This window comes from Sarcophilus harrisii, chromosome 1 (genome assembly GCF_902635505.1).
Source record: "Sarcophilus harrisii chromosome 1, mSarHar1.11, whole genome shotgun sequence".
Classification (NCBI taxonomy): Eukaryota; Metazoa; Chordata; class Mammalia; order Dasyuromorphia; family Dasyuridae; genus Sarcophilus; species Sarcophilus harrisii.
In genome coordinates this window covers 383,179,713-383,204,611 of record NC_045426.1, presented here as the reverse complement: position 1 = coordinate 383,204,611, position 24,899 = coordinate 383,179,713, and the positions used below count along the sequence as shown (strand labels likewise).

The 24,899-nt window shown below is 36.3% G+C and overlaps 1 protein-coding gene across 1 annotated transcript in view; it reads left to right on the top strand.

The window, feature by feature from the left end:
• Positions 1-13,792: 13,792 nt before the first annotated feature.
• Positions 13,793-24,899, top strand: part of TPPP (tubulin polymerization promoting protein) — a 114,268-nt gene continuing 103,161 nt past the window's right edge. The window contains exon 1 of the mRNA XM_031946080.1: positions 13,793-13,943. The gene's annotated coding sequence lies outside the window, so the exon portion shown is untranslated. The remainder of the gene's footprint in view (positions 13,944-24,899) is intronic.

The window sequence follows — 24,899 nt, the reverse complement described above, 5'->3', positions numbered from 1 at the left end:
ACTGGTACTATTTGCTTGTTAGCTGAAATTAATTTCTAATTGGCAGAATTACTGGCAGTGTGGGAAAGAAATTTTTGGCCAGCGGGTCTATTCTTAAATCACACCCCTGAACTTATTCTCTGTGTAAGGATGGCCTTGCAAGAAGGTAGGAAAAAGAATATTTGATCCTAGTCCCTCCCAACAACACCCTGACTCCATCACTTTCTAGGTTATAGTAAGGAATAAAAGGGAATGAAAGTGAAAGAGACCTCCTGTGGCATTCTGAGGATTTTCTCCCTTTTATCTCTCATGCTGACTCTAAGTGCGTTGACTTTCTCCATGTGACTTTTTCTAGTTCTTGATGTTTAGAAACAACATAAGCAAGCAAACAAACAAAAAAGCCTATATACTATGACCCTCCAGTAAAATCAGGCTATCCAAAAGCTATGCCAATAGAGGGCAAGCTCTGGCAGGTCCTACCAGGCTGGAAAGATTTCAAGGATGGGCCAGTGACAGAATGGTTGCTTGTTGTTGAAGCTGAGGATCAGCCTCATTCAAGAAGTATCATTGTCATCAGGGTGATCCAAAAGTGAATAATTTTTCAGTTATGTGAAGGGACTTATAACATGTGAAGGGAACCACACAATTCAAACCATAGGCCCTTGAAGTATTCCGGTAAATTGGCATAATATTGAAAAACAGTTTTAATCACAAAACTTTAAACATGTAAAACATACATGTTTAGTCCCCCTTTAATGTGTTTTTTTTTTAAATATTTGTATCTAAAATTTTAAAACAGCAAATGCTTATTCAGGGAACATGGAATAGAAAAGAAATGACATATTACTGTCTATATTTCTTAAGGGTAGTTAGGTGGCACAGAGGATAGAGCACTGAGCCTGGAGACCGGTCTCAGACACTTACTAGTTCTGTGACCCAGGACAAGCTTAATTCTGTTTACTTCAGTTTATTCATCTGTATAATAAGCTAGAGAATGAAATGGCAAACCACTCCATTGTCTTTATCCAAAAAAAAAAAAAATCTTCAAATGGAGTCACAAAGAATTGGAGAACACAACTGAAACTACCCAACAACAACCACCTAGTTTTTATGTGTATTGTATATCTGTCACCTCCCCAAGTATATCCACATAGTTAACAAATGTTTATGAAGTGTTTATTATATGCACTACTCTAAGCAATGGGGATATAAAGAAAGCAAGAAACAAACAAATAAACGAAAAAGCAGCCCTTATCTTGAAGGAATTTGTGTGTGTGTGTGTGTGTGTGTGTGTGTGTGTGTGTGTGTACAGGCTAGGGAATAATTAATCTCTGGCTATCTTCATCACTAGTGTTATGTCAGGTCAAGGAGGGAGATTCCACCTTGGTTCTCATTGTTTTGATCCAGTTTTATCTATCTATCAAAAGGAAAATTCTAAGCTTCTTATAATTCTTATGTGCCTTCAAGGCTCATCTCTTTGAAGCTTTCAATGGTCACTCTCCCCATTCTTCAATGTTCTCTCTTTTGATCTTTTTTTTTTTTTTTTAGCTTCTCTGTGTACAAATTGTATCACTCATGAAAATATAAGCTCTGTGAAGGAATAGTGTTGGTTAGTTAGTTTGTGTTTTCATCTTACTATCTCCAATTTTTAGCAGTGTCTCACATGTCAAATCAAATCAAAACTGCAAGCATTTATTAAGTACCTAGTATATCCCTGGCACTATCTGAGCTTTAGGGATACAAGAAAAGACAAAAGCTCCCTACTGTCAGGGAGCTTACAATCTAATGGGAAACTGTGCATGTACAAAAGGTAATGAGGTAAATTGAGGAAATCTCACAGGTAAGGCATCAGGGAAGACCAGAAAAGGCCTCTTGCTGAAGGTAGAATTTGAGATGAGTATTAAAGAAAGCCAGAGAAGACAAGAGACAAAGACAAAGATGGAGAATATTTCAAGCATGGGAGACATCCAGGGGAGAGATATAAAGTCTAAAAATGGAACGTCATACTCAAGGAATGGCAAGATGATGGTGTCACTAAAAAGTGGATAAATGGAGTAGAATAAAATGTAAGACTGGAAAAGTAGGAAGGAGCCAGATTTTAAATGATTTAAAAAGCCAAACAGGATTTTATATATCATCTTAGAGGTAATAAGGAGCCCCTGGAATTTATTGGGTGCAGGAAGGGAGATAAAATGACCAGAGATAAAATGCCTGTTGAATAATAAGCATAAAGGAAGAATCAACAATTGCTCTTATTTCCTTTCCCTATCAATCTTTCTCTGACATCGAGACCTCAGTTAGCCCAGTTGGTGTTCTCATCAATGACAGGGAGACAACTGCCATATTAAAGGATAAAAATCTGATCCACCTTAAACCAAATTAGTCCCAGCACTAGATGATAAGTACACTTGTAAATCAAGGAATCTTATAATATATAAACCATTTAAACTTCCTGATTTAGAAAGTTGTCAGTCCAACCAATGAAGCTCCTTTGAGAGGACATTTAACATCCAGATTCCTCTGACAGGCTTGGAGTATTTCGACTTGCTCTGTCCAGTTATTTCCTCTTCTCAGAGTAACACAGAGATACTTTCCTTATGGTGTTTCCTTCTATCTTCTGGTCCCTTCCCAAACTCATCTTTAAAATAAGAATTGTCCTGGATGATCTAACTTTATATCCTTTGAACTATATTCTCAGGAAACATTGATTTCAACCATTGTTAAGGATCCTACAAATAGTCCCACACTCCAAAATTGTCATAAACTAGGAATATACTTGTCACCAAAGTCATCAATGATTTGGAAATTTTTATAGCTGAAATACTCTGTACTAGAATGTAAATACCTGGAGGGTAAGAACTAACTATAACATTTTCATTCTTGCATCCTCAGTGCCAGGCACAGCATCTGGCATATATAGCAGGCACTCACTAATTACTGGTTGAACTATAGGTTAAAAAATGCATATCTTTTTAGACATGGCCAATGTATGGATTTGTTTGTTTTTTATTATGCTCATTTATCATAGGAGAAAGATGAGATGATGATGTGGCTGTTAGGTTGACATTGTTAAGTGCCAATAAATAGTGTTCCTGTTTCATTAAGCCATTTAACATTAATTAGATATTACAGAAGGATATTGACTTGAAGAAATAACAATAACAAATAAAAACCAAACACTACTCCTCCAACATTTTAAGTGCACTTTCTCTCCTCCCACTTCTGAGCAGAGTGGGATCACTTTTAGCACAATTTTGAACTGACATTAGTTCTACCTAGTGATGTCTTGATGTAGCAAAATTGCCAGATCAATATTTTTTCTGATTACTGCTGAACTGGGTCCCAAAAGTCACTTCTGCGTTTCACTCTTTGGTCTTCCATTTTAGATGCTGACCTGGCTGCAAAGCCAGGATGATGGGACCCTGAAGAACACTCGAGATATTCATTATCCTGATCTTTTGGAACTCACATCAAAGACTCCAATTGTCTCACTCAAAATGGAAAAGACAGAAGCAAAAAGACTGAAACCTATTTCGACAGTGTCATATGTATGTCATTTTCACAGGGGTTAGACCTTGAGCCTTAAAACATTAGTTCTCATGGGATTCAGTCAGGAAAGGAGTCAAACCAAGAGAGAATAGCTAATGAGCATGTAATTGAAAAAAAAAAATGAAGAAAGGACAAACCAGGACTTTTGAAAGCATTCTTGGCTTTGGCCATTCATTGTAAAAGAATGCTCCTAATAATGCGATTAGTAAACCAGAAACAGTTGCAAAATGTCTATATTTGCTCAATATATTGCAAATATATTGCAATCGAGCAATCAAGAAGAGTTCAATTTTGAATATGCTAAATTAAGTATATATATGCATATATATACTAATATACATATTAATATAGACATGATATATGCAAAATTGAGTATATATGAGGAAAAAAGAAAAGAAGGAAAGAAGGAAAGAAGAAACAAGAAAGAAGGAAAGAAAAGAAAGTCCAAACTGTAAGTAGATCCAGAGTTCCATATACAAGTCTCCTTTTCTGTTTGTTTTTTTTTTTGGTTGTTTGTTTGTTTTTGGTTTTTTTATGAAATGTTCAAGCTTGTTGGTATTTGTCAATTGTGTATGCGGAAAGGGGAGGAATAATGCATTGCAGTTATAAATTAGCCCTCATTAAGGCTTTAAATAATGATTTAAATATATATATATATACATATATATATATATATATCCTATATTTTACAGGACCTTAAAGACTTTAAAATTAATGGTCATAGCTACAATGTGTCCAAATAATTATACAAGATGGATTATTTGGAGGTTTGTGACAATCTCAAACAATTAAATAGAAAATTTAATCCCATAGTCTATATCCCTTTATAGGGATATAGACTCCCCAGGTTTTCTTTTTTTATTTTCTTTTTTAATTTATGGAATAAAAGAAGCATAACATAGTATAGTAATAATTTTTTAAAAGATGATAGATTTCCAGTTTTTTCCCATTGTTTTTTTCCCTTCTATCTTCACAGACACACATCATATACCTCCTATTCCCATTTCAAAACTGAGCTCCCCTCAGACCAAATCTATCTCCTTCTGACTCCCCAGTATGCAAAGACATGTGCTAATTCTAGCCAAACTGGGAAATCATTATGAAAAATATCCATACGAGTTTCTTTAAATTGAAATTTGCAACAATTAGGCTCAGGTCTGAGGCCTAAATGAACAAATAAAAAGTTCTCACCTTAGCTTGATTTTTATTAAAATAAATGAGCATTTATTTAATTCCAGGTTCATAGTCCCTGCAGAATGTAGCTTGGTACTACAAATTAATATGAGCACTTTTACCTATGATATAAATAAACTGAGGTTCTACTTGTATGTAATCAAACCAGAATGTGATCTAGAAACTGAAAAGATAGGAAATAGGATTTCATCAAGGAACAATAGAAACCAGGAAGTGTAAATGGTGAGCACAAGTTGCTCTGGGAAGGCAAGCTGTCCAAGTCAGGCACAAGGCATTATACATGCTAGAAGGTATCCTGGGCTAGCCACACAGGTACAGCTTCAGAGGTGAGAAAGAGTGATCAGGGAGGCTTTATCAAATATCTCCAAAGATCATTGCACACCTCTCTTATTTCCTATTCACTAAGCAAACCTCATGAACTGAATCCATTTTCTAAAACAGCTTCCTACTGAGGAGTTGGGGTATGACATTTCTGACTGCAACGATCTTCCCTGAGAACAATTTGCATTATAAATTAGGCAATTAGCAATCTGGTTTATTAATCCATCTCTTGTGGGAAAAAAAAATAAGTAGTGTGATTTTTCCAAAGGGATTCTGGTTTAACTAGTGATAACAGCTAGGCAGCACAAAGTCAAGTCAATAGAGGTCAAGATCTGGAGTCCTGGGCCAACACCAGGCATCTTATCTATTGGCCCCTGAAGACTCTTAGAGGAGGGTTGGGGCTGGTCACTTTGCACAGCTCTCTCTCCCTTAAATCTAATTTATGTGCAAGTTCTCACTCTCACGGTGTTATTGGTCTTCTTTGAGAATGAAGAAGACTAACAACAACAAATCTAGAATTAGGAAGACTAGAGTTCAAATCTAATCTCAGACACTTACTAGCTATGTGAACCTGGGCAACCCATTTGACCTCTATTAGCTTATTCAAAATCTATTTTCCCTTCATGCTTTTACTAAAATTAATGTTTAGAGTAACCTCTCCTTTTAAGGAAGTAACTTTTGCAAACCCAACTTCTTGATTAATTTACATCATTAAAAAGCAACTCTAACTTGACCCATTCTTTGTTTTCTTGTACACTGTGATTCATTTGTCACTTTAAGGACTGGTGGAGAAGCCAACCTTTTAAAATATTAATACTTCATAAGGCCAGTAAAATTGTTTGTTAATCCTAAAAACATTGACAAAATGGCCGTAGTATGATGTAATGAAAAGATTTGTTGGATTTGGAGCCAAAAGACTTGGGTTTGAGATTAATCATATCCATAACTTCTGCCCTTTCGAACTCTAAATTCAATGATTTTGTGGCATTTGTTCCCTTAAAAAAATAAAATAATTGTAATTCAAAACGACTAATCAGAAAAAGCTGGGTGGTGGAGTACAAGAACTAAAGACCATTCATTACATATATACATACATACACACACACACTCACACACACACACACATATATATTACTACCATATGTATCACCAAGTTTTAGACTCTGACATAAAGAGGATTATTAAAAGCAGAAAAATAGACAAATTTTTATAGAATGAAATATAAATTTTTTTTATCATAGCATTCAGGAACTTTTGTAGTCTAGCCCCAGTTTGCCTTTCCAATCTTATAACCAAAAAGAAGTTTTCACATTATCCAAACTAGTTTAGTGCCCTTAGTCTCTCTACAAATGTAAGACCTTATCTCCTTATTATGAAATTTTACAAAACTAAAGGATGACAGGTATAATTGCTTATTAAATAATATTAAAATCAAGCAAAGTTGTGAAATACAAAAACACATTTTCATTTGTTGATGGTCAATAATAGCTTTTATGAATGCAAAAAAAATTTTATCCTTATTCAGCTCTGGAATTCCAACCCTGTCCTCTGTGGCCAACAGTGATAGATGATAGATAGATAGATAGATAGATAGATGACAAACAGAAAGCCTTCCTTAAATACAATATAAATGATCAGAGGGCAAAATTATTTCACTTTTGTATTTGTATCCCCAAGGACCAAAGTGCTTCATGCATTATTTAATATATGTCTTTTCATTCAATTATTCATTTAAAATTAACTGATATTTATCCTTGGTATTAGAATTACACATTTGAACTATACTAATTTTTCTTTACATATTATTTGTAGGTCGATTTTTGTGTTTAAATTTTTTATCTTTAACTGTATTTTGTTATTATTTTGCCTTGATTTCTACATATATCCCTACCTTCCTTACCTAGCAGTCATTCCATATAACAAAGATTTAAAAAGAAGAGGAAAAAAGGCAGTTAGCTTAAAAACAAACAAACATATAACAATTTTGTATGAGAGTGAAAGAAAAGTACATTTCTGATGCATTTCATACTTTAAGAAAAAAATTACAAATTCAATTTTTAAATTATCATTATGATCCTTGACTTTTTCCCATAATTCTTATTCTCACTGTCTTCCTGATTTCCTTTAACTCACATTTCTGAGTCTCAGTCCTTTTGTATCTCTAGATTATGAATGAATAATAATAGCTATCTTTTATATAGTGCTTTAAGATTTTCTAAGTATTTTACAAATATTATTTCATTTTATACTCATAACACTGAGAGGTAGATACCATTATTGTCTCTATCACAGGAGAAAAGTGAGGCAGACAGCAGTTGAAGGTATTTGCTCAAGGATACATAGCTAGGAAGTCTCTACAGTGAGATTTGATCTCAAAACTTCTTGCTTCCTGGCCCAGCCCTCTATCCACTGCTCATTAAATATTTATTCTATGCCAGGGACTGTGATAAACCCTGGGGATACAAGAAGAAATAAGAATAGCCCCTGTCCTCAAGAAACTTATTCTAACTTGAGGAGACAACACAAATGGAGAAGGGTAGTAGCTGGAAGAGAGATTTTGGATTAACAAAGTTACTGGAATAGTGAGTAGAACCCTGGGGGAGAAGAATGGCACCTCTTTTCAAACAGCAATAACAGTATTTATTTGATTTTGTTTGTAGAACTGGAAAGTTGGTGATGTAGAGATAGGAGAACAAGCATGTAGGATTACATGAGAAGAGTGACAAATGTAGTTGAGATGGGGAATAAAAGAAAGAAATGTAGGTCATGTGAAGCACCCTTTTAAGTTGACCAAGAGGTTCCAGAACAGGAGTTTCAGACTTGATAGAATATGATTAACTCTACACAGTTGAGACCACTGATAAATTTTGATTATTGCTCTTGATGCTTTCCCACACTAAAATTCTTGATCATTTACTTATATTTTACTTGTCCCCTTTTAGGTCAATTCCTAGTATTAATATTATATTTTGTGGCTATTTTCTTGCTCCCATCATCTTTTTTTTTTTTTTTTTTTTTTTTCTTTTTCACTTGTTTACTAAACCTTGGAGTTCCTGAAATTTCCCCCATATGATTTATTTGTTTTCCTCATGGCAAAATCTAAAATCTTAGAGGAAATTTGAAACATGGTTTCATTGTTAACAGCCTTTCTTTAGGCTAATATGCTAATAAAGTAACAAAAATAGAGTAAGGTTAATTATTTTATTTATATTGTTAATAGTAATATTTTAAGCAATGACTCTGTGCTTAGGGCTATATGAGACATAAAGAAAACACAATTCAAGAATGAGATCTAAATAAAACAGAAACTTATAATGAGTCATCTGAGGTAATTAAATCATATATATTTAATTTTCCCTTGCCTTCTCTTTCCTTTCTATTTTCTTTCTTGTTCTTAGATATTTTGAATTTTCATTATACAATCATAGACTATGGGATTGAAAAAAGACCTTTATCTGGTTTCATGCCTCCTTCCCACCTACCCTTTCACAGATAAAGAAATTGAGATTCAGAAGAAATGAGGAAATTGTCCATTATCAAATAAGGTATTAAGTATCAGATCCAGGATTGGAACCCAAATCCTCTGATTCTAAATCCATTGTTTTTTCCATTATTTTAGGAAGAAGAAAGAATACATTTATTTCATAGCAAAATTAACAAAATTGGTAAATCTTGAAGATTTTTTTTTATTAAGAAAACATAGTAGATTATTAATGACCTGCAGGAAGAATAAGCGAAATTCAAGAGTAAAAATTTTATGGAATTAATAAGAGATAAATGCTGAAAATAAATATGGTGTCCATAAAGTATGGTTCTTCAATTAAAAAAGAGGAAAAAATAATCCACATACTTTTTTAACAGTAAAAACAAGCTATGCAGGATCTCAATCTCCACACTTTAATCCCTGGTTGCTATTAAGGAGAGGATGGGACTTATATTGCATTCACCAGCTTTCTATTCCTTTCTACCAAATGTTAGTTTCACCAGGAAAAAAAAAATTCTCGAATAGTATATACTTCTTTACCAAAATCAGTAATAAATAGGTTAAGAAAGTTATATATATTTGGATAGACCAGAGAATATACAAGAAATAGAAGGGAGCATCCAAGTAAACATAGATGGGGATAAGAGGTGGACAATGGGCTGGGCATGTGGAAAGAGAGAGGGGGTATGAATTATGAAGAAAGTTTCTAGAGAAGAAAAAAGAGGCTAGGATCAAGGGCAGAGGTAGAAGTATTATTAACTCCACTAAGGAGCAAGGATATTTCTTTTTCTGAGACTGAAGGGGAATGGACAGTAAGTGATGATGTTAATGAATGTTGTAGGGAAGCAAAAAAAATCTTCAAGTCTTTTAGTTCACTCTTTGCAGGAAGTTATCTTAGAAACTATTAAGAGCTGACTTCCCTTAGGTGAGATTGTTTTCATTCCTCCTTTGAGTTGAGACCTCATCTCATTCTTAGAAGAAGAGCCCATTTACTCTTTTATGATGGATTGGTTGTTTGTTCTATTAAATCTTCTCACATTTTCAAGAGAATTCAAAGCTCTAATAGCACAGTGAAGGACTGCTTAAGGTGAGTTCATAGGACATAATCAAGAATAATAGGGGATGGACAAAAATAAATGGGTTGCAATCTGTGGCATTGGAGGAAAGAGATAACATAGCCATTTGAGTGCCAAGTATCCTTCTTGACTTCTCTTAAGCATTTGACGCTGTTGCCCAATCTTTTCTAACAGATATTTTCTCTTTTCTTGACTTAGAGATTCTATATTCATCTTGTTTTCTTCTTACTACTTTAACTACACCTTCCTTCCCACTTATGCCTCTAGAGTGGCAGCTCTCTTCTTTCTTTCCAAATACTATTCTCATTTAGTGATATCATCAACTCCTGTGTGTTCACTGAAAATTTTTATGCAAATAATATCTAGATCTATATATTCAAAATGACCAATAGGAAATTGATTATATGGAACTGGATATCTAGAAGGCATTTCAATTTCAACATATTTAATACAAAACTCATTATCTTACCTCTAAAACTGGATTTACCTATGCTGGCCTTCTTGATGTTTTTTATCTACAATACTCCCTCTCTTCTTTTCATGTCTTTGTACCTATGTCTAGAATATTCTGACTCTTCATCTCCATCCTCATCCCTGGATTTCTTTGAGACTTGGGTCAAAATGTCACCTTCTAAAGATGGTCTCTCCTGATTCTGGAGGCGGATAGAGTAATCAGAAAGGACTAGTACCTCTAGGGTGAGGGCCTTCTGAATCTTTTTCAGAGCTGCTTATCCATCTTTGGTGTCTACCTGGAATTCAACTCATACCTGTGGGTTCGAGAAACTGTAGCATGAGCAACAGTCACACACCAATGCGAAACAAAGCAAAGTAAAACAAACTTTTGGCAGGTGGGCTAAATCAAATTGAGGGTAACTGACAGGCTTCAAACCCCTCAGTGGGTTAGAGGGATGTTTACCCCACACATATGATAATTTCCCTCAGCAAAATGGGTGAATGATAACAATGTGTTCCAACTGCCATGAAGTTGATTGAAGCAGGTGCTATGAAACACTAAGAGTCTGGTTAGACTTTGGAATCATCAAAGTCATCCATTGCATACCAGGCCATCATCAGTCATCTCGACTTTTGTCTTGTCAGTGGATTTCAATGAGACTGTTGACTTTATGAAACTCTGCTTCACTTAAATCCAATTTATGTGCAAATCAAGACATTACCCTGTGATGTCATTGATCCTCTTCTAAAATGAAGTGCCTTCTCCTCTAAGATTACTACTCACTTTGTATATGTATTTTGTACATAATTATTTATATGAGTCTCCCCAAATAGAATTTAATTCTTCAATGGCAGGGCTATTGATTTTTTTTTGAGAGAGGAGGGTATTTTTGCCTTTCTTGATTGATTTTTTTGCTTTGTATATTTAGTACATAGTAAAACCATATATCATAGATGCATGATTAATTGTAGACCTGTTATTGTGAGTCTTTTCTAAAGGCCAACCTCTGCCCTTCTTGTTTCTCTTAAATTCCAAAGCTATATCTCAAGTCCTAGCCTCTTTTTTGAGTTCTAGCTTTCTATAAGTGACCTTTATCTGGATGTCCCTCCAACACTGAAAAATCAACCAAAACCAAGCTTATCATATTTCCCACACTCATATTCTCCTCCTTATGATTTGCTGAATCTTATCTTTGGCATTGCTAGCTCCTATGTTCAAAACATTCAATTAATATTTGGTCCTTCCTTCTCCTCTCTTTATATCAATTAAAAATTTTTTGTTTATTCTTTTCTTCCTTTTCATTCTAAATAAAATTATTTTCTACAGGCTCCTTTTATCATCCACCCAATAGTTTTCTAATATGTCTTCCCAAATACTTTCTCCTCCCTCTAATCTTTCATACTACTATGATGATAATCTTCTTTATACTTAGAACTATTCATTTCAACCTTGTGGTAAAAGAAAAAATCTGTTGTGGCTACCTGTTAAATAAGAAGTAAAGTTGACATTCTTTTGTTTGGCATCTAGATCTTTTACTATTTCTGGTTTATCTCACTTTCCAGCTTTATCCAATATTACTTCCCTTCCTATACTCTAAGCCCCAGTCAAACCACCTCAACCCTAAATATACCATGTGCATTTTAGCTCCACAACTTTGTGCATGCTATCCCTTATGTCTCTTGAGCCTTCAGTCTCTCTCTTTGCCTGTTGAATTACTACCCATTCTTAAAAGCCCAATTCAAATGTTACCTCCTCCAGAAGTCTTCTCAGATTAGTCATCAGAAAGACATTTCTCCTCAGACCTCACATAGCATTTTATTTTGCTTCTCTCTTATGAACTAATCATACAACTTTGTATATTCTAGTTTTCCATGAATGTAAGGACTGTTTTGCCTAAACTTTGTATTTTCCCTGATGCTTAGGACAGTAGCACAGAGAAGATATCTAATAAGTAATCCTTGAATAAGTATAAGATTCCATCTATGATAAGAAAGGGGAAATGACAAAACAATAATAGCATGACTACAGAAGTAGATATTATCAGAGCTGTCTTCAGACCTCTAGAAATGGAATAGAGAATTTAAAATAAAAATTAAGAACCTGAGTTCAGTTAAGGGAAGATCAGAGGGGGCTGGACTTCAGAACTGCAGCCCTTGAAATAAAGATAGCTAAGTGGAGGGGGGAATAAAAACAAAAAAAAACTTGTTGCCAGGGTTTGGAGAATGCTAAACATACTGTAAACTACTTGCCACTACTTGTTATCTAGCCCTTAAAAAAGAAGAGAGGCCATAAGTTAGTGGGTAAAGGGAATAATGATAAAGGCAGCTTTATCTGCCTTTCTTTATCTGATCAGCTGCTGCTAGATAAGTTTTTCTTGGAGTTGGTAATGGTTTTTTGTTGTTGAGGGTGGAAAGGGTACTTCCAGCTGTCTCTTACATTTTATAAGAAAAACCACTACCGTAGACAGTGCTCCAAAATCCCTTCGAATAAACTGAGGAATCTCTATCTTAGTATTGTCAACGGTAATTCAGATAAGAGTTCAGAGATGCAGGGGAGACGGAGATGCATAGATCCTTAGCATAGTGCCTGGCACATAGTGGGCGCTTAATGAAGATGGTGAGAGAAGGGAAGAGAAGAGGAAGGGAATGAACATTCATTATCGTTCGAATTATGTGGCAGGCTAAGAACTTTACAAGTATTATTTCATTTGATTTCATGACTCTGAGAGGTAGGTACTATTATAATTCCCAATTTAAAGTGGAAGAAATGGAGGCGATCAGAAGGTGCGACTTGCTCCGAGTCACAAGCTAGAAAGCCTTTTGACTTGACTGGGAGGAAAAAAGACGGAGACTATTAGAGATAGAGATCTTTTCTCCTATTTTTGTTTCTCTATGTCTGAGAAGAAGAGATGAGAGAGGGAGAAGAAACAGAGTTGTGTCTGCAACCATCCTTTCATAAACTGTAAAAACGGGCGAGTTCAAGCTGACACAGAGGAAGACACTGATTTCTTAAGCTTGTTTGCTTCCAACGACCTAGGCTTGTGTGTGTGTGTGTAAGTGTGTATATGTGTGTGTGTAAATGTGTATGTGTGTGTAAGTGTGTGTGTAAATGTGTATGTGTGTGTGTAAATGTGTGTGTGTGTGTAAGTGTGTGTGTGTAAATGTGTATGTGTGTGTGTAAGTGTGTGTGTGTAAGTGTGTGTATGTGTATGTGTGTGTGTGTGTGTGTGTGTGCGCGCTTCCCCAGCAGCCCTCAGAGCTCAAGCTCAATCTGGCTCAATCCTTCCTACTCCACCCTATCCAAAGTCTCCTCATTATCAAACCCCTCTCCTTCCCAGTCTGCTTCTGGAAGTCGGTCCTTCTGCCTCCCGCGCGCGGATGATTTTTCCCACGCTGCCTGTTGCATAAGGGCTGCCTGCCCTTCCACCTCGCACACCTGAGCGAGGCCCGGGGGAGTGAAGCGTCCCCAGCCCGGCCAGCACCACGACACGCCAGACCGGCCCCAGGCTCCACGCGGGCCATTTAAGGGAGAGGCAGCGGCGGTGGCCGCTGGCTCCGGGGGGCTGCAGAGCTCCCGTTTGCGCTTCCCCTGCAGAGACGGAGCCGGGGAGAGGGCGGGGCTTCTTCGCCGCAGGGCGGGGCGGGGGACCCGTTCGTTCAATGGGGAAAGTGGGTGGGGGAGCGAGGCGGTGGCCAGAGGCCAATAGGCGAGGGGGGCGGGGCGGCGGCTGGGTTGAGGCGGGGCTCGGGCCCCGGTGGCGGCGGCTGGGCCAGTGGGCTGAGTCGGGGAGCTGCAGCCGGGTCTGGTCGGGGGTGTCGGGTGGCCCCCGAGGACGAGGAGGAGGCGGAGGCGGCGCCGCTGCTGCTGTAGCTGCTTTCCCCCGTGGGTAAGTGGGCACGGCGCGGCCTTGGCGGGCGGAGGCAGGTCTCCCCCGCTGGGAGCGTCCCTCGGAGGAGACGAGACTGGGTGCTGTTTAGCGAGCTCTGCGGCTCTGTCCCCAAAGCCCCCTCCCTCCTCGGGGCCCCCCTGATGCATGGCGCTTGCACACCGGGCCCCCGCTCTCGGCCGAGCGCCGCCTGCCCCCTTCACTTGGCACCTGCGCCGGCTCCAGGATGGTGCATCGGCCAGCCTGCTGACCGAGCCGACGCTGCGCATTTGGGGGGAAGGCGCGCTGCGGGGCCCCTGCTGCCGCAGCGGGGGAGATCGGGGGGAGGTGGGGGAAGTGTTGAGGTGCGAGGTGCTTTTCCCGAGCCTGGGTCGTCTGCACGGGCCCGAACGCTGCACCTGAACCTGTCTGCGCTCGGATAGCACCTCCATTCCCCGCCCCCAGGGGCTTGAGTACCCAGAAATGTAGGCGATGGCGTTATCGCCCATCACCCTTTGGGAAGACATAGCTGAGACTCCCCGTAGGATGAAGTCATAGCTTCCCTGGCACAGCTGGACGGGAGCGGGCTTGGAAGGTCCAGATGCTGGGGTGCTACATCATTCCTTCTTCCCTTCTCTTCGTCACCTCCCCCACCGCAACCCCTTCCATCCTTCAAATTAAAATTCCTATGGGGACCCGGCTTTCCTTCCTTTTGAGCCAGAGAAGCTGGTGGTATAAACAGGGACTATAACAGCCAGATTGGGTGTTGGAAGTGGGGGGAGGGCAGAGTAAGGAGTGTGTGTGGGTAGCCCGAGACCCACTTTGGAGCCCCCCCCCCCAGTGGGGGGAGACGGGGGGTATAAGTAGTGAGAAAGCTTGAGGGGATTCTGGATTCCTGCAGGCCCTGGACCCTGTTCTTGGGGAATTAAATAATTAAAAAGCAAATGAAGCTTCTTTCCTTTAGGCCTTCTAAAGCGTTCTTTCTTCCAGCCTTTATGCAAATGCAGTCTTGGTGTAGGTGCAGGCACTTCCCTTTATTGCCCCCATCACATGAAATAATAATGCTCATAAAAATAATGCGGTAGCTGGTTATAATGGATTAGCAATAAAAGCGTCTTCTCCCGTTTCAGGCTATATTCCAAAGTTAAAACATAACTGTCAATCAATTAGCAAAAGTTGATTTAGTTTCCTCTCTAGTTAAGTAGCCTGAGGATTTAAGAGCCTAAAAGTTCTTCTGAATTACAAAAAGGATTGGAGTCCTTGTAGCCTGGGGATGAATGGGGAGCTTTTGGCCTCTTTTGTGAAGGTTCACTTTGTGAAGAGGCTTTCCACGAGCTTGGATGAATTTGCTCGAGTGCTAACCGCTTACCCTTCCCACACCAGGATTATCAAGTGAATAATAATGTGTAGTTGGAATGGATTTTATCATACGCAAATCATCAAGTTTTCCCCTGAAGAAGTTTTTGCTTTATCTCAACTTATTGTTTCTATATAAATCTATGAGCAAAATGTAGGGTGTATGCTACCCAAGAAATTTTTTTTACAGGACTTCCATAACCAGAAATTAAATTTGAGCATTTCTATGTTATTAAAAGACTTCTCTCCTACGCTGAAAATTGATGATATAAAAAAGGCTAAGAACTCTGCATCTTCAGTTATGTTCTAAAGCCTTTAAAATCTGGTTAAAGTACACTATTACATAACTTATGTTTGCATTTCCTTCCATTTTAATAGTCTTTTTGACATCCTCTTCTTTTGGTTAAAGGTCTTTCACAGTGAGTTATGGCTGATATTCAGTTATTTAACATTTTCCTAGTGCCTGATGTGTCCAAGGCACGGTGCTAAGTGAGCACCATGGGGATACACAGAAAAATAACATATGGACCCTATTTTCAATGAACTTGTAATACAGTGAAGAAAGATCTGTACACAGATAACTATAATATGAAGCAGTATGAGAAAGATGCCATAAGAGGAATTCTGGGGAGAGAAAAGTCAGATCCACCTGATTGTATGAATTGGGAGGAATGAAAGGCTACATGGCATGGTTCATGAATTATGGAATAATTAATGTTTGACTAGGGTCTTGAAAGAGGCAGGATTTCAACAGCCTGTATGGGAAGGAATGCCATGAATGGATTAAAGGATAAAAATTATATATGAGGTGTGGTTTGTTGGTAATCTACAATTCTGTGACTGCTACTAAAGCAATGAATGATGCACCACTTTTGCCTTCTTAAAACCTGTGGATTTTTCTGTGCATAATTACCAAAGGTTAAATCAATATTCATCAGAAGCTGGTCTGTGTCATTTAAAGAAATAATGCCAATTTCATTTTTTGTTACTTCTTCTGTCAAAAGATAAAATCTTGAATTCTTTGTATTCTCCCCCCCCCCCCCTTTTCTTTTTGTTTTCTTGAAGGCATTACTATAGTAGCTACATTTGCCATATAAGTAAGTACAGGTTTTCCTACATGCTGTGGCAATGTATTGTCCTCTACTGCCTTTAGAGCTGACAACACCCTTCTCTTGAAGAGACAATTAAAATGGAGAGCATCTTCAGGGCAGAGACTGTGGGACTTACAATTAAACCTAATTATAACCAATGATTTTGATGTATGACACAATGTCGTCCCCAAGAGGCTTAGACTTAGATTTCACTGAGTCTGTTCTAGATAGATTGAATGTAGGTCTGGAGGACAGGCGGTATTGTTGCATTTTGATATGTTTAACTTGTGCCCTCACTCCCATCACCCCCTCCTCTCCCTTAATCTAGGTTTATATATACATATGTCTCTGTGTATATCTATACATATACATATAAATTTACTATTTTAGTACATCTGATAATAAATGATCCTAGACAGCTTTTCTTTACCATATTAACTTGAGGTATTACTGGGGAAGCTATATTGTTTTCCTAACAGCCCTGCAAACCCATCTTGTAAAATTGGCAAGGCAACACTAGCCACCTGTGCTACTACCAGGGAGTGCCACCATCAGAGAATGCCACCAGTGAGAGGAAACAAGACTCATTGAGAAAGCCTGCCTTAAGGAACTCTTTACTGGGCCTCTGAGCATCACTTGAGTTGCATTTATTTATGTAGGAGAAAGGGTTCATTCAGAAGATGATTAAAAATAGGAAAGACAATTAAAATCAATTTCAATTCAGCTTTATTAAAGGTTCTAATATATTGCAGAGAACAATAAAGATACCAAGATGATATTGCAAGGATGAAAAAATTGAAATTCCTGTCTACAAGGTATTTACATTTCTAGTGAATAAAACATGTGCACAAATAAATAAGTAACCAGTAATTTGAGAAGTAGAATAGCTCTATTGGGAGAAAGGAGGAGCTTAGAGAAAATTCATAGAGGGAAGTGGCAAATGAATTAAGCCTTGAAAAAAGATGTAGAACTTTAAGATCATCAGTTTTTTCTGAACAAAGATAGCATCTTCCTTCATAAATCCTTTGCAGTTAATTTGAGTATTTACTCAAAATGATTTTAATCACTCAATTATTCTTAAAACAATATTGCTGTTAATGTATACAATGTTCTCTGGGTTCTGATCATTTTGCTCTTAATTATTTTGGGCAATTCTATATATGGAGTTCATCATTTCTTATAGCACAATAGTTTTCCATCATGATTATATACCACAGCTTATCTTTTTAAAAGCAAATTATATCAGAGTGCATATGGATATGAATGATTACTATGGTAACAATTCCATTCAACTCTCATTTTTCACTTTATTCTGGGAATTTATTGATCTAAAGAAAAAAACAGGAACCAGGACCTCCACTTACATAGAAGCAAACAAAAATAAGCAAAGATTTATCTGGCCAGAAAATGTTTTTAAAAGAGCTTTACATATAAGTAAAGTTAATACTAGAGGGTTACCATACAACCACATAATTGTTTCTTTCTCTTGCTTTATCATAAGGTAAGCATATTTACTAATAATACTGAGTCAGTCCCAATGAGGGAAAAGAAGTTCACATCTCCCAACTCAAATCAATAGGGTATGTTTACATTGAATGATCCTTCAAGAATCAGCTCACTGCTGCTTTCTCCATGAAACTTCCCATGGTCTCTGTCCAAATAAAAATTATTCTCTCTGTTCTTGGATTTTTCTAGAGTATTTTATCTGGGTCTTTCCTTTGCCTCTATTGCACTTTACCTTATATTATACTTATCTATTGTCTTATTTCATTTAGCTTCCTAAGGACAAGTAAAGTAATGCTTTTCATCTTTATATCCCCAAACTTAGCATGATAGTGTGCACTTGCATATGGGAGGCATTTTGAAGAATTTAATTGAATGACATGTTGAATTCCACACATTTTATTTTATTTTATTTTTATTTTTTATAGTAACTTTTTATTGACATAACCCATGCCAGGGTAATTTTTTTACAACATTATCCCTTGCACTCACTTCTGTTCCGATTTTTCCCTCCCACCTTCCACCCTCTCCCCAAGATGGCAAGCAGTCCTATATATGTTGAATATATCGTAGTATATCCTAGATACAATGTATGTGTGCAGATCCAAACAGTTTTCTTGTTGCACAGGGAGAATTGGATTCAGAAGGTAAAAATAACCCAGGAAGAAAAACAAAAATGCAAGCAGTTTACATTCATTTCCCAGTGTTTTTTTCTTTGGGTGTAGATGCTTCTGTCCATCATTGATCAATTGAAACTGAATTAGGTCTCTTTGTCAAAGAAATCCATTTCCATCGGATTACATGTTCATACAGTATCGTTGTTGACATATATAATGATCTCTTGGTTCTGCTCATTTCACTTAGCATCAGTTCATATAATTCTCTCCAAGCTTCTCTGTATTCATCCTGCTGGTCATTTCTTACAGAACAATAATATTCCATAACATTCATATACCACAATTTACCCAACCATTCTCCAATTGATGGGCATCCATTCATTTTCCAATTTCTAGCCACTACAAACAGGGCTGCCACAAACATTTTGGCACATACTGGTCCCTTTCCCTTCTTTAGTATCTCCTTGGAGTATAAGCCCAGTAAAAACACTGCTGGATCAAAGGGTGTGCACAGTTTGATAACATTTTGGTCATAATTCCAGATTGCTCTCCAGAATGGTTGGATTCATTCACAACTCCACCAACAATGTATCAGTGTCCCAGTTTTCCCGCATCCCCTCCAACAATCATCATTATTTTTTCCTGTCATCTTAGCCAATCTGACAGGTGCCACACATTTTATTGACGTATCATGACTATCTCTATGATATTTAGCATCTGGGTTTGGTTCTTATGATGATTCAACTAGACTATCCCCTCCCTCTTCCCAAAGACTAACAGATATATTTTGTTGTTGGTATTAGTTGTGGTGATGATAGTGCTTTCTGGAGACAACTAGATGGCAGAGTGGAGAGAGCACTGGACCTGGAGTCAGAAAGACCTAATTTCAAATCCTATCTCAGACTCTTACTAGTTGTATGACCTTAGAAAAGTCACTTAATCACTGTCTCCAATTTCCTTACCTGTAAGGTAGAGATAATGATAATAGCACCTCCCTCTAAGGGTTTTTGCAAGGATAAAAATAAATAATATTTTTAAAACACTATATATATATATATATATATATACATTAAGACATATAAATGCTAGACATTATGCAATACAATTTAATAAATATTAAGTACCTATTACATGCCAAACACTGTGCTAAGCACGAGAGATATAAATAAGGCAAAGAAAAACCTTTAAGTAGCTTATAATATAATATTAATATAAGCTATAATATAAGCTTCAAGTAGCTTATACTATAATAGGGGAGAGACAACCTATAAAAGAAAGCTGAAAAGGAAGAGTAAGACATGATGATGGTGGAGTGGACTGTATAGCGGAGAGCATAACTGGTGAGAAAGGAAAAGTTCTCTGGACTTTTGAACACTCTTTATATGAAAGATTTGGCAGGACTTTTGGCTCCTTCTCTCCATCCCTTCAATCAAAAGGGGTGAAAGCTACTGAGAATATTGATGAGATGTGAATTGTCAAAGTTTATGTGGATTTTCATGACAATGATTTTCCTGGTGAGAAACTTTTTTTTGGAAAGCAAGATAATGGTGTTATTATTTCTGATGTTATTTCAATTCATATCTAATAATTTTTGCTACCTAAGTCCCTTCCCTTTTATGATGTTCAGAAATAAAATTTATCTCAAGTCATATTTATCTCAAGTCATAATTTCTGACTACTTTACTCACTGGAATGTACCCTCTTCACTAATTGAGATATTAATGTGTTTGATATAAAGATATGTATAAACAATAACTCTTTTCAGTTCACTTATTATAGCAAAAAGAAAAAACACAACAGAGTTTTCCTATTAGAAGGAAGCAAAAAACAAGTTTTAGGAGCCAAAATATGTTTTACTATCAGTGTAATTTTGTCATAGAAAAACACTTTGGACCCTCACTCCAAACTTAATGACATTTCTTTTAGCTTAGGAAGCTGTTTCCTAGCCCCTACTGAGTTAGAAACAGTAAATAAGAAACTGAATAATATTAAAAATAGAAAGGCTGAGCAACTTAAAGAAGAAATTTAAAAAATCAATAACTACCTAGGGATAGAGACAAATAGCCTTATACACCTTGATACACTGGGAGTATGATTTGTTAATAACATCTAATTCAACTTCTCCATCTTCCATAACTTCCCCGGTTTATATTACTCTTGCCAGGAGTGACACCTCTTACTCCAAGTCCTATGACCTTTAGTGTGTATTACTCATGTGGCATTTAACGCATTATTGGTAGTATCATCGGTGTTGATATTTGGATATGTGTTATTTTCTCTATTAGATTACAAGTGTCTTGAGGACAGAGGTCAGGTTTTATGTATATTTTTTCTCTTCCAGGATATATATATATATATATATCTTGTGCAATATGTTTTAGTACATGTTACTCAAATGAATGCATCGTCATTCTATGGGGGCAACAGAGAAAGGGTTATAAATTGGAAACTGTGTTTTAGAACCATCAGCTTTTACTTCAGACTATCTATCTCAGCCTCTAGTTTTTATGTATAGCATAGAAGAATGAGCCCCTGGGCTTAGGTGGTAGCCTCATGTGACCATGTTGTTCCTAGGGCTCTTGTACTGAATTTGCTTTAAAATTATATTAAATACATAATATTTAATATTATATTCTTCTAGAATATAATTCTGCTTAATGGGGAGAGATAAGCAAAAGAGATAATAAGTACTTTCTTTTTTAAATTAATTTATGGAATAAAACAAACATTTTTATAACATAGTACAATAAAAAAGATGATTGTATGTGAAACTGCAATTTGTTATTCCTTTCAAATGTACAACAAAATTATCATGTAAATTTTTTAATTCCTCCCCTCTCCCTGAACCCTTAGATGCAAATATATGGTAAATGTATGTATCTGTGTAAAATTATTCTATACATGCTACTATTTACCATTTTTTTTTCTGCGTATACATAGTGCTTTCTTCACTTTTACAATTAATTTGTGTATTTACAATAGAAGAAAAACATGGAAGGACTTGCCCGAAGTAATGAAGAATGAAATGAGGAGAACCAAGAGAACATTGTATATAGTAACAGCAGTGATAGCCACTTTTTAAAGGAAATAAGTTGGCTTGGGACATTAACCAAAAGAAGTTAGTTGTAGACTTTTCATCAAGTTTGCCAGAATTATAGCAAATTCTATCTCTAGTTGGTCTCCGTTCTTCATTTTTATTTACAGTTTTAAGGTATGTGCTTTGATATATTCCCATTTTGTCATTTTGGGCTAACCCTTCCTGGTATTGAAGTTTTTTGGTTGTTTTTTTTTTTTGTTGTTGTTGTTGTTTTTGCTACAGTAAGGGTGATAGATATGGCACTGGCATGCATATGGAATTGGTATGAAGGCAAAGCCATAATTTCCGTTCTTTCCCTTGCTGCTCAATCCACCAAACAATAACTTTGCAAGTTAATGACTGAAAGTCTTCCCACTTAAAGTTATACTTTCCTCTTCCAAGATAAAGGCAGAATACCTTATTAAAGATAACTGAATAGCTAGGGGAAGAAAGAATGATATAGTATAACAGATGCAGCCTGACAAAGAAGATAGGTCATATTTGGCTTGGAGTAAAACAATCTGGTTCAAATAGCTCCTTAGACATTTACTTGTGGTATGAGTATGGACAGTTTAATTTATTATTATTATTAGACTTTTATTAGACTTAATTGTCTCATCAAAATCTTTTTTTAAAAAAAGTAATGCTTATATATGAATGCTTTGGAATACTATTGTGGTATTTTTTTTAAAAGACTGAAGAGAAGGCTTTAATGAATTCTAGAAGACTTGTATAAACTAATGCAGAGTAAAATGAGCAGAACAAGGAGAACAATTTATATAGTTAAATGTTTTAAAAATATCTTTGACACACTTAAGAACTCTCATACCAATGAAATTATCAGCTACTATTCCAAAAGACTGATGAAATATACCTCCTGCCAGACAGGCGATGTACTCAGATACAGAATGATACATGCATTCTCAAACATAGCTAACACAGGAATTGGTTTTGCTTGTTTGTAACAAGCATTTATTTTTATTTTTGTTTTCCTTAATGGCCAAAGAAGAAAAATTATACAGAGAGAATATAAATAATTATTAACCAGAAATAATTTTAAAAACACACATATAAAGAAAAAATAAATATAATATGTTGAGCACTTATTTCACATGGTTATTGTGAGGCTCAAATGCGATTATGGATAAAAAGCATTTCATAAACCTTCAAGCCTTATGTAAATGTCAATTTAAAAAAGTGCCAAGTGCCTCAAACAAGATGGACAAATGTTCACATAAGAAGATGGAGTTATCAATTGAATGACTGAATATGAATGTATGTGGATGTAATGGAGTACTGTTGTTCTATAAGAAATGATGAGCAAGCTGATTTCAGAAAAGCCTGGAAATATTTACATGAACCTGATGCTGAGTAAAGTAACAGAACCAGAAGAATATTGTACACAGTAACAGCACCATCATGTGGATTATCAACTATGATAGACTTAGCTCTTCTCAACAATACAATGTTTCAAGACAATTCCATTAGTCTTGCAATGGGATGCCAGACACATCCAGAAAGAAGTATGGAGACTGAATGTGCTGAAGACCATGTCTTTGGAAAGGGGGAATTAATGGAGAGGAGACACAAACACCTTTTTGTTTGCTTATCTGCTTTTTCTTTCTTGTGGTTTTCTCTCCCTTTTGGTGTGATTTTTCTTGCACAACATAACAAATATGGGAATGTGTTTTAGAATCTACAACAGATTTCTTGCTGTCATGGGGAGGAGGGAGGTAAGGAAGGGAAGAAGGAGAAATAATTGGAACATAAAATCTTACAAAAATGAATATCAATAGACTCATATGTGCAAAAATGTTTGTAACAGCCCTTTGTAGTGGCAAAGAATTGGAAACTGAGTGGATGCCCATCAGTTGGGGAACTACTGAATAAATTATAGTATATGAATGTTATAGAATGTTATTGTTCTATAAAAAACAATCAGCAGGATGATTTCAGAAAGACCTGTAAAGATTTTCATAAACTTTGCTAAGTGAAGTGAGTAGAACCAAGAGAACATTGTACACAGCCACCACAAAATTATGTTATGATCAACTCTGGTAGATCTGAAAGATAGGCTTTTTTCAATAATGAGGTGGTTTAGGCCAATTCCAATAGATTTGTGATGGAGAGAGTCATTTGCATCCAGAAAGAGGACTATGGGGACTGAATGTGAATCACAACATAATTTTTTTCACCTTTTTTGTTGTTGTTTGCTTGCTTTTTTTCTTTCTTATTTTTCCTCTTTTCATCTGATTTTTCTTGTACAGCAATGATAAATGTAGAAATATGTATAGAAGAATTGCACATATTTAACATATATTGAACTACTTGCTGTCTAGGAGAAAAGGTGTGGGGAAAGGAGAGAGAAAAATTTGGAACATAAGATTTTTCAAAGGTGAATGTTGAAAACTATCTTTGCATATATTTTTAAAATAAAAAGCCATTTACAACAACAAAAATGAATGTTGAAAACTCTCTTTACATGTATTGGGAAAATAAGATACTATTGAGAAAAAAAATAGGGATAAACAACTAACTATTTAAAAATCAGAAAAGGAAAAAAAAAAAGTGGAGCTTCTAGAAGACAAAAGCCCCTGAGACATTCATCTGGCTATAAATGTATTAAGTGACAAAGGATAATGATAATAATTGGCAATAAAAGTATAAGTTCCTTGTGAGTAATGATTATTTTCTTTCTTTTGCTTGCATCCTAAGTGCTCTCATAGTACCTAGCACATGGTAGGATTTAAAAATACTTGTCAATTTATATAGCTTTTTATGATTTACAAAGTGTTTTACATATATTATCTCACTTTTGCCACTTAGGTAGTGATTGAATAGGAGGATGAAGAACAGAGAAGAAAAACATTGAGAGTCAGAAATGGCAGGAAGGGAAGAAAATTCAAGAAAGCAGAAAGTGTCTGTAGAAAGAGAAGAGAAGAAGCTGCACCAATGAAAAAAGGTGGTCCTGATAAAAGGAACAGTGTAACTGGGGAGAAGGAGAGGCAAAAAAGGGAAATGGGAGAGGTAGCACTGAGAGAAGCCACAGCATCGTTATCTCACCTGTCTGCCAGCTGAAACTCTTCCTAGAGATCCTCATGTCATTTTTGTCCTGGGTCATTCATTTTAGAATATTGTCTAGTTTCATGACAACTGATTAATATCTAAAACATACAATAAATATCCTACTTTGTAACCCATCCAGACCCATAAAAATAGATATAAATTCATGAAAAATGGTATCCCTAGAGTAATGTATTGCCTTTATGAGAAATTTATTTTGGTGAATAACTTCATAATCAATGTTAGGTTTAAGAAAATCATTGACTTAGGA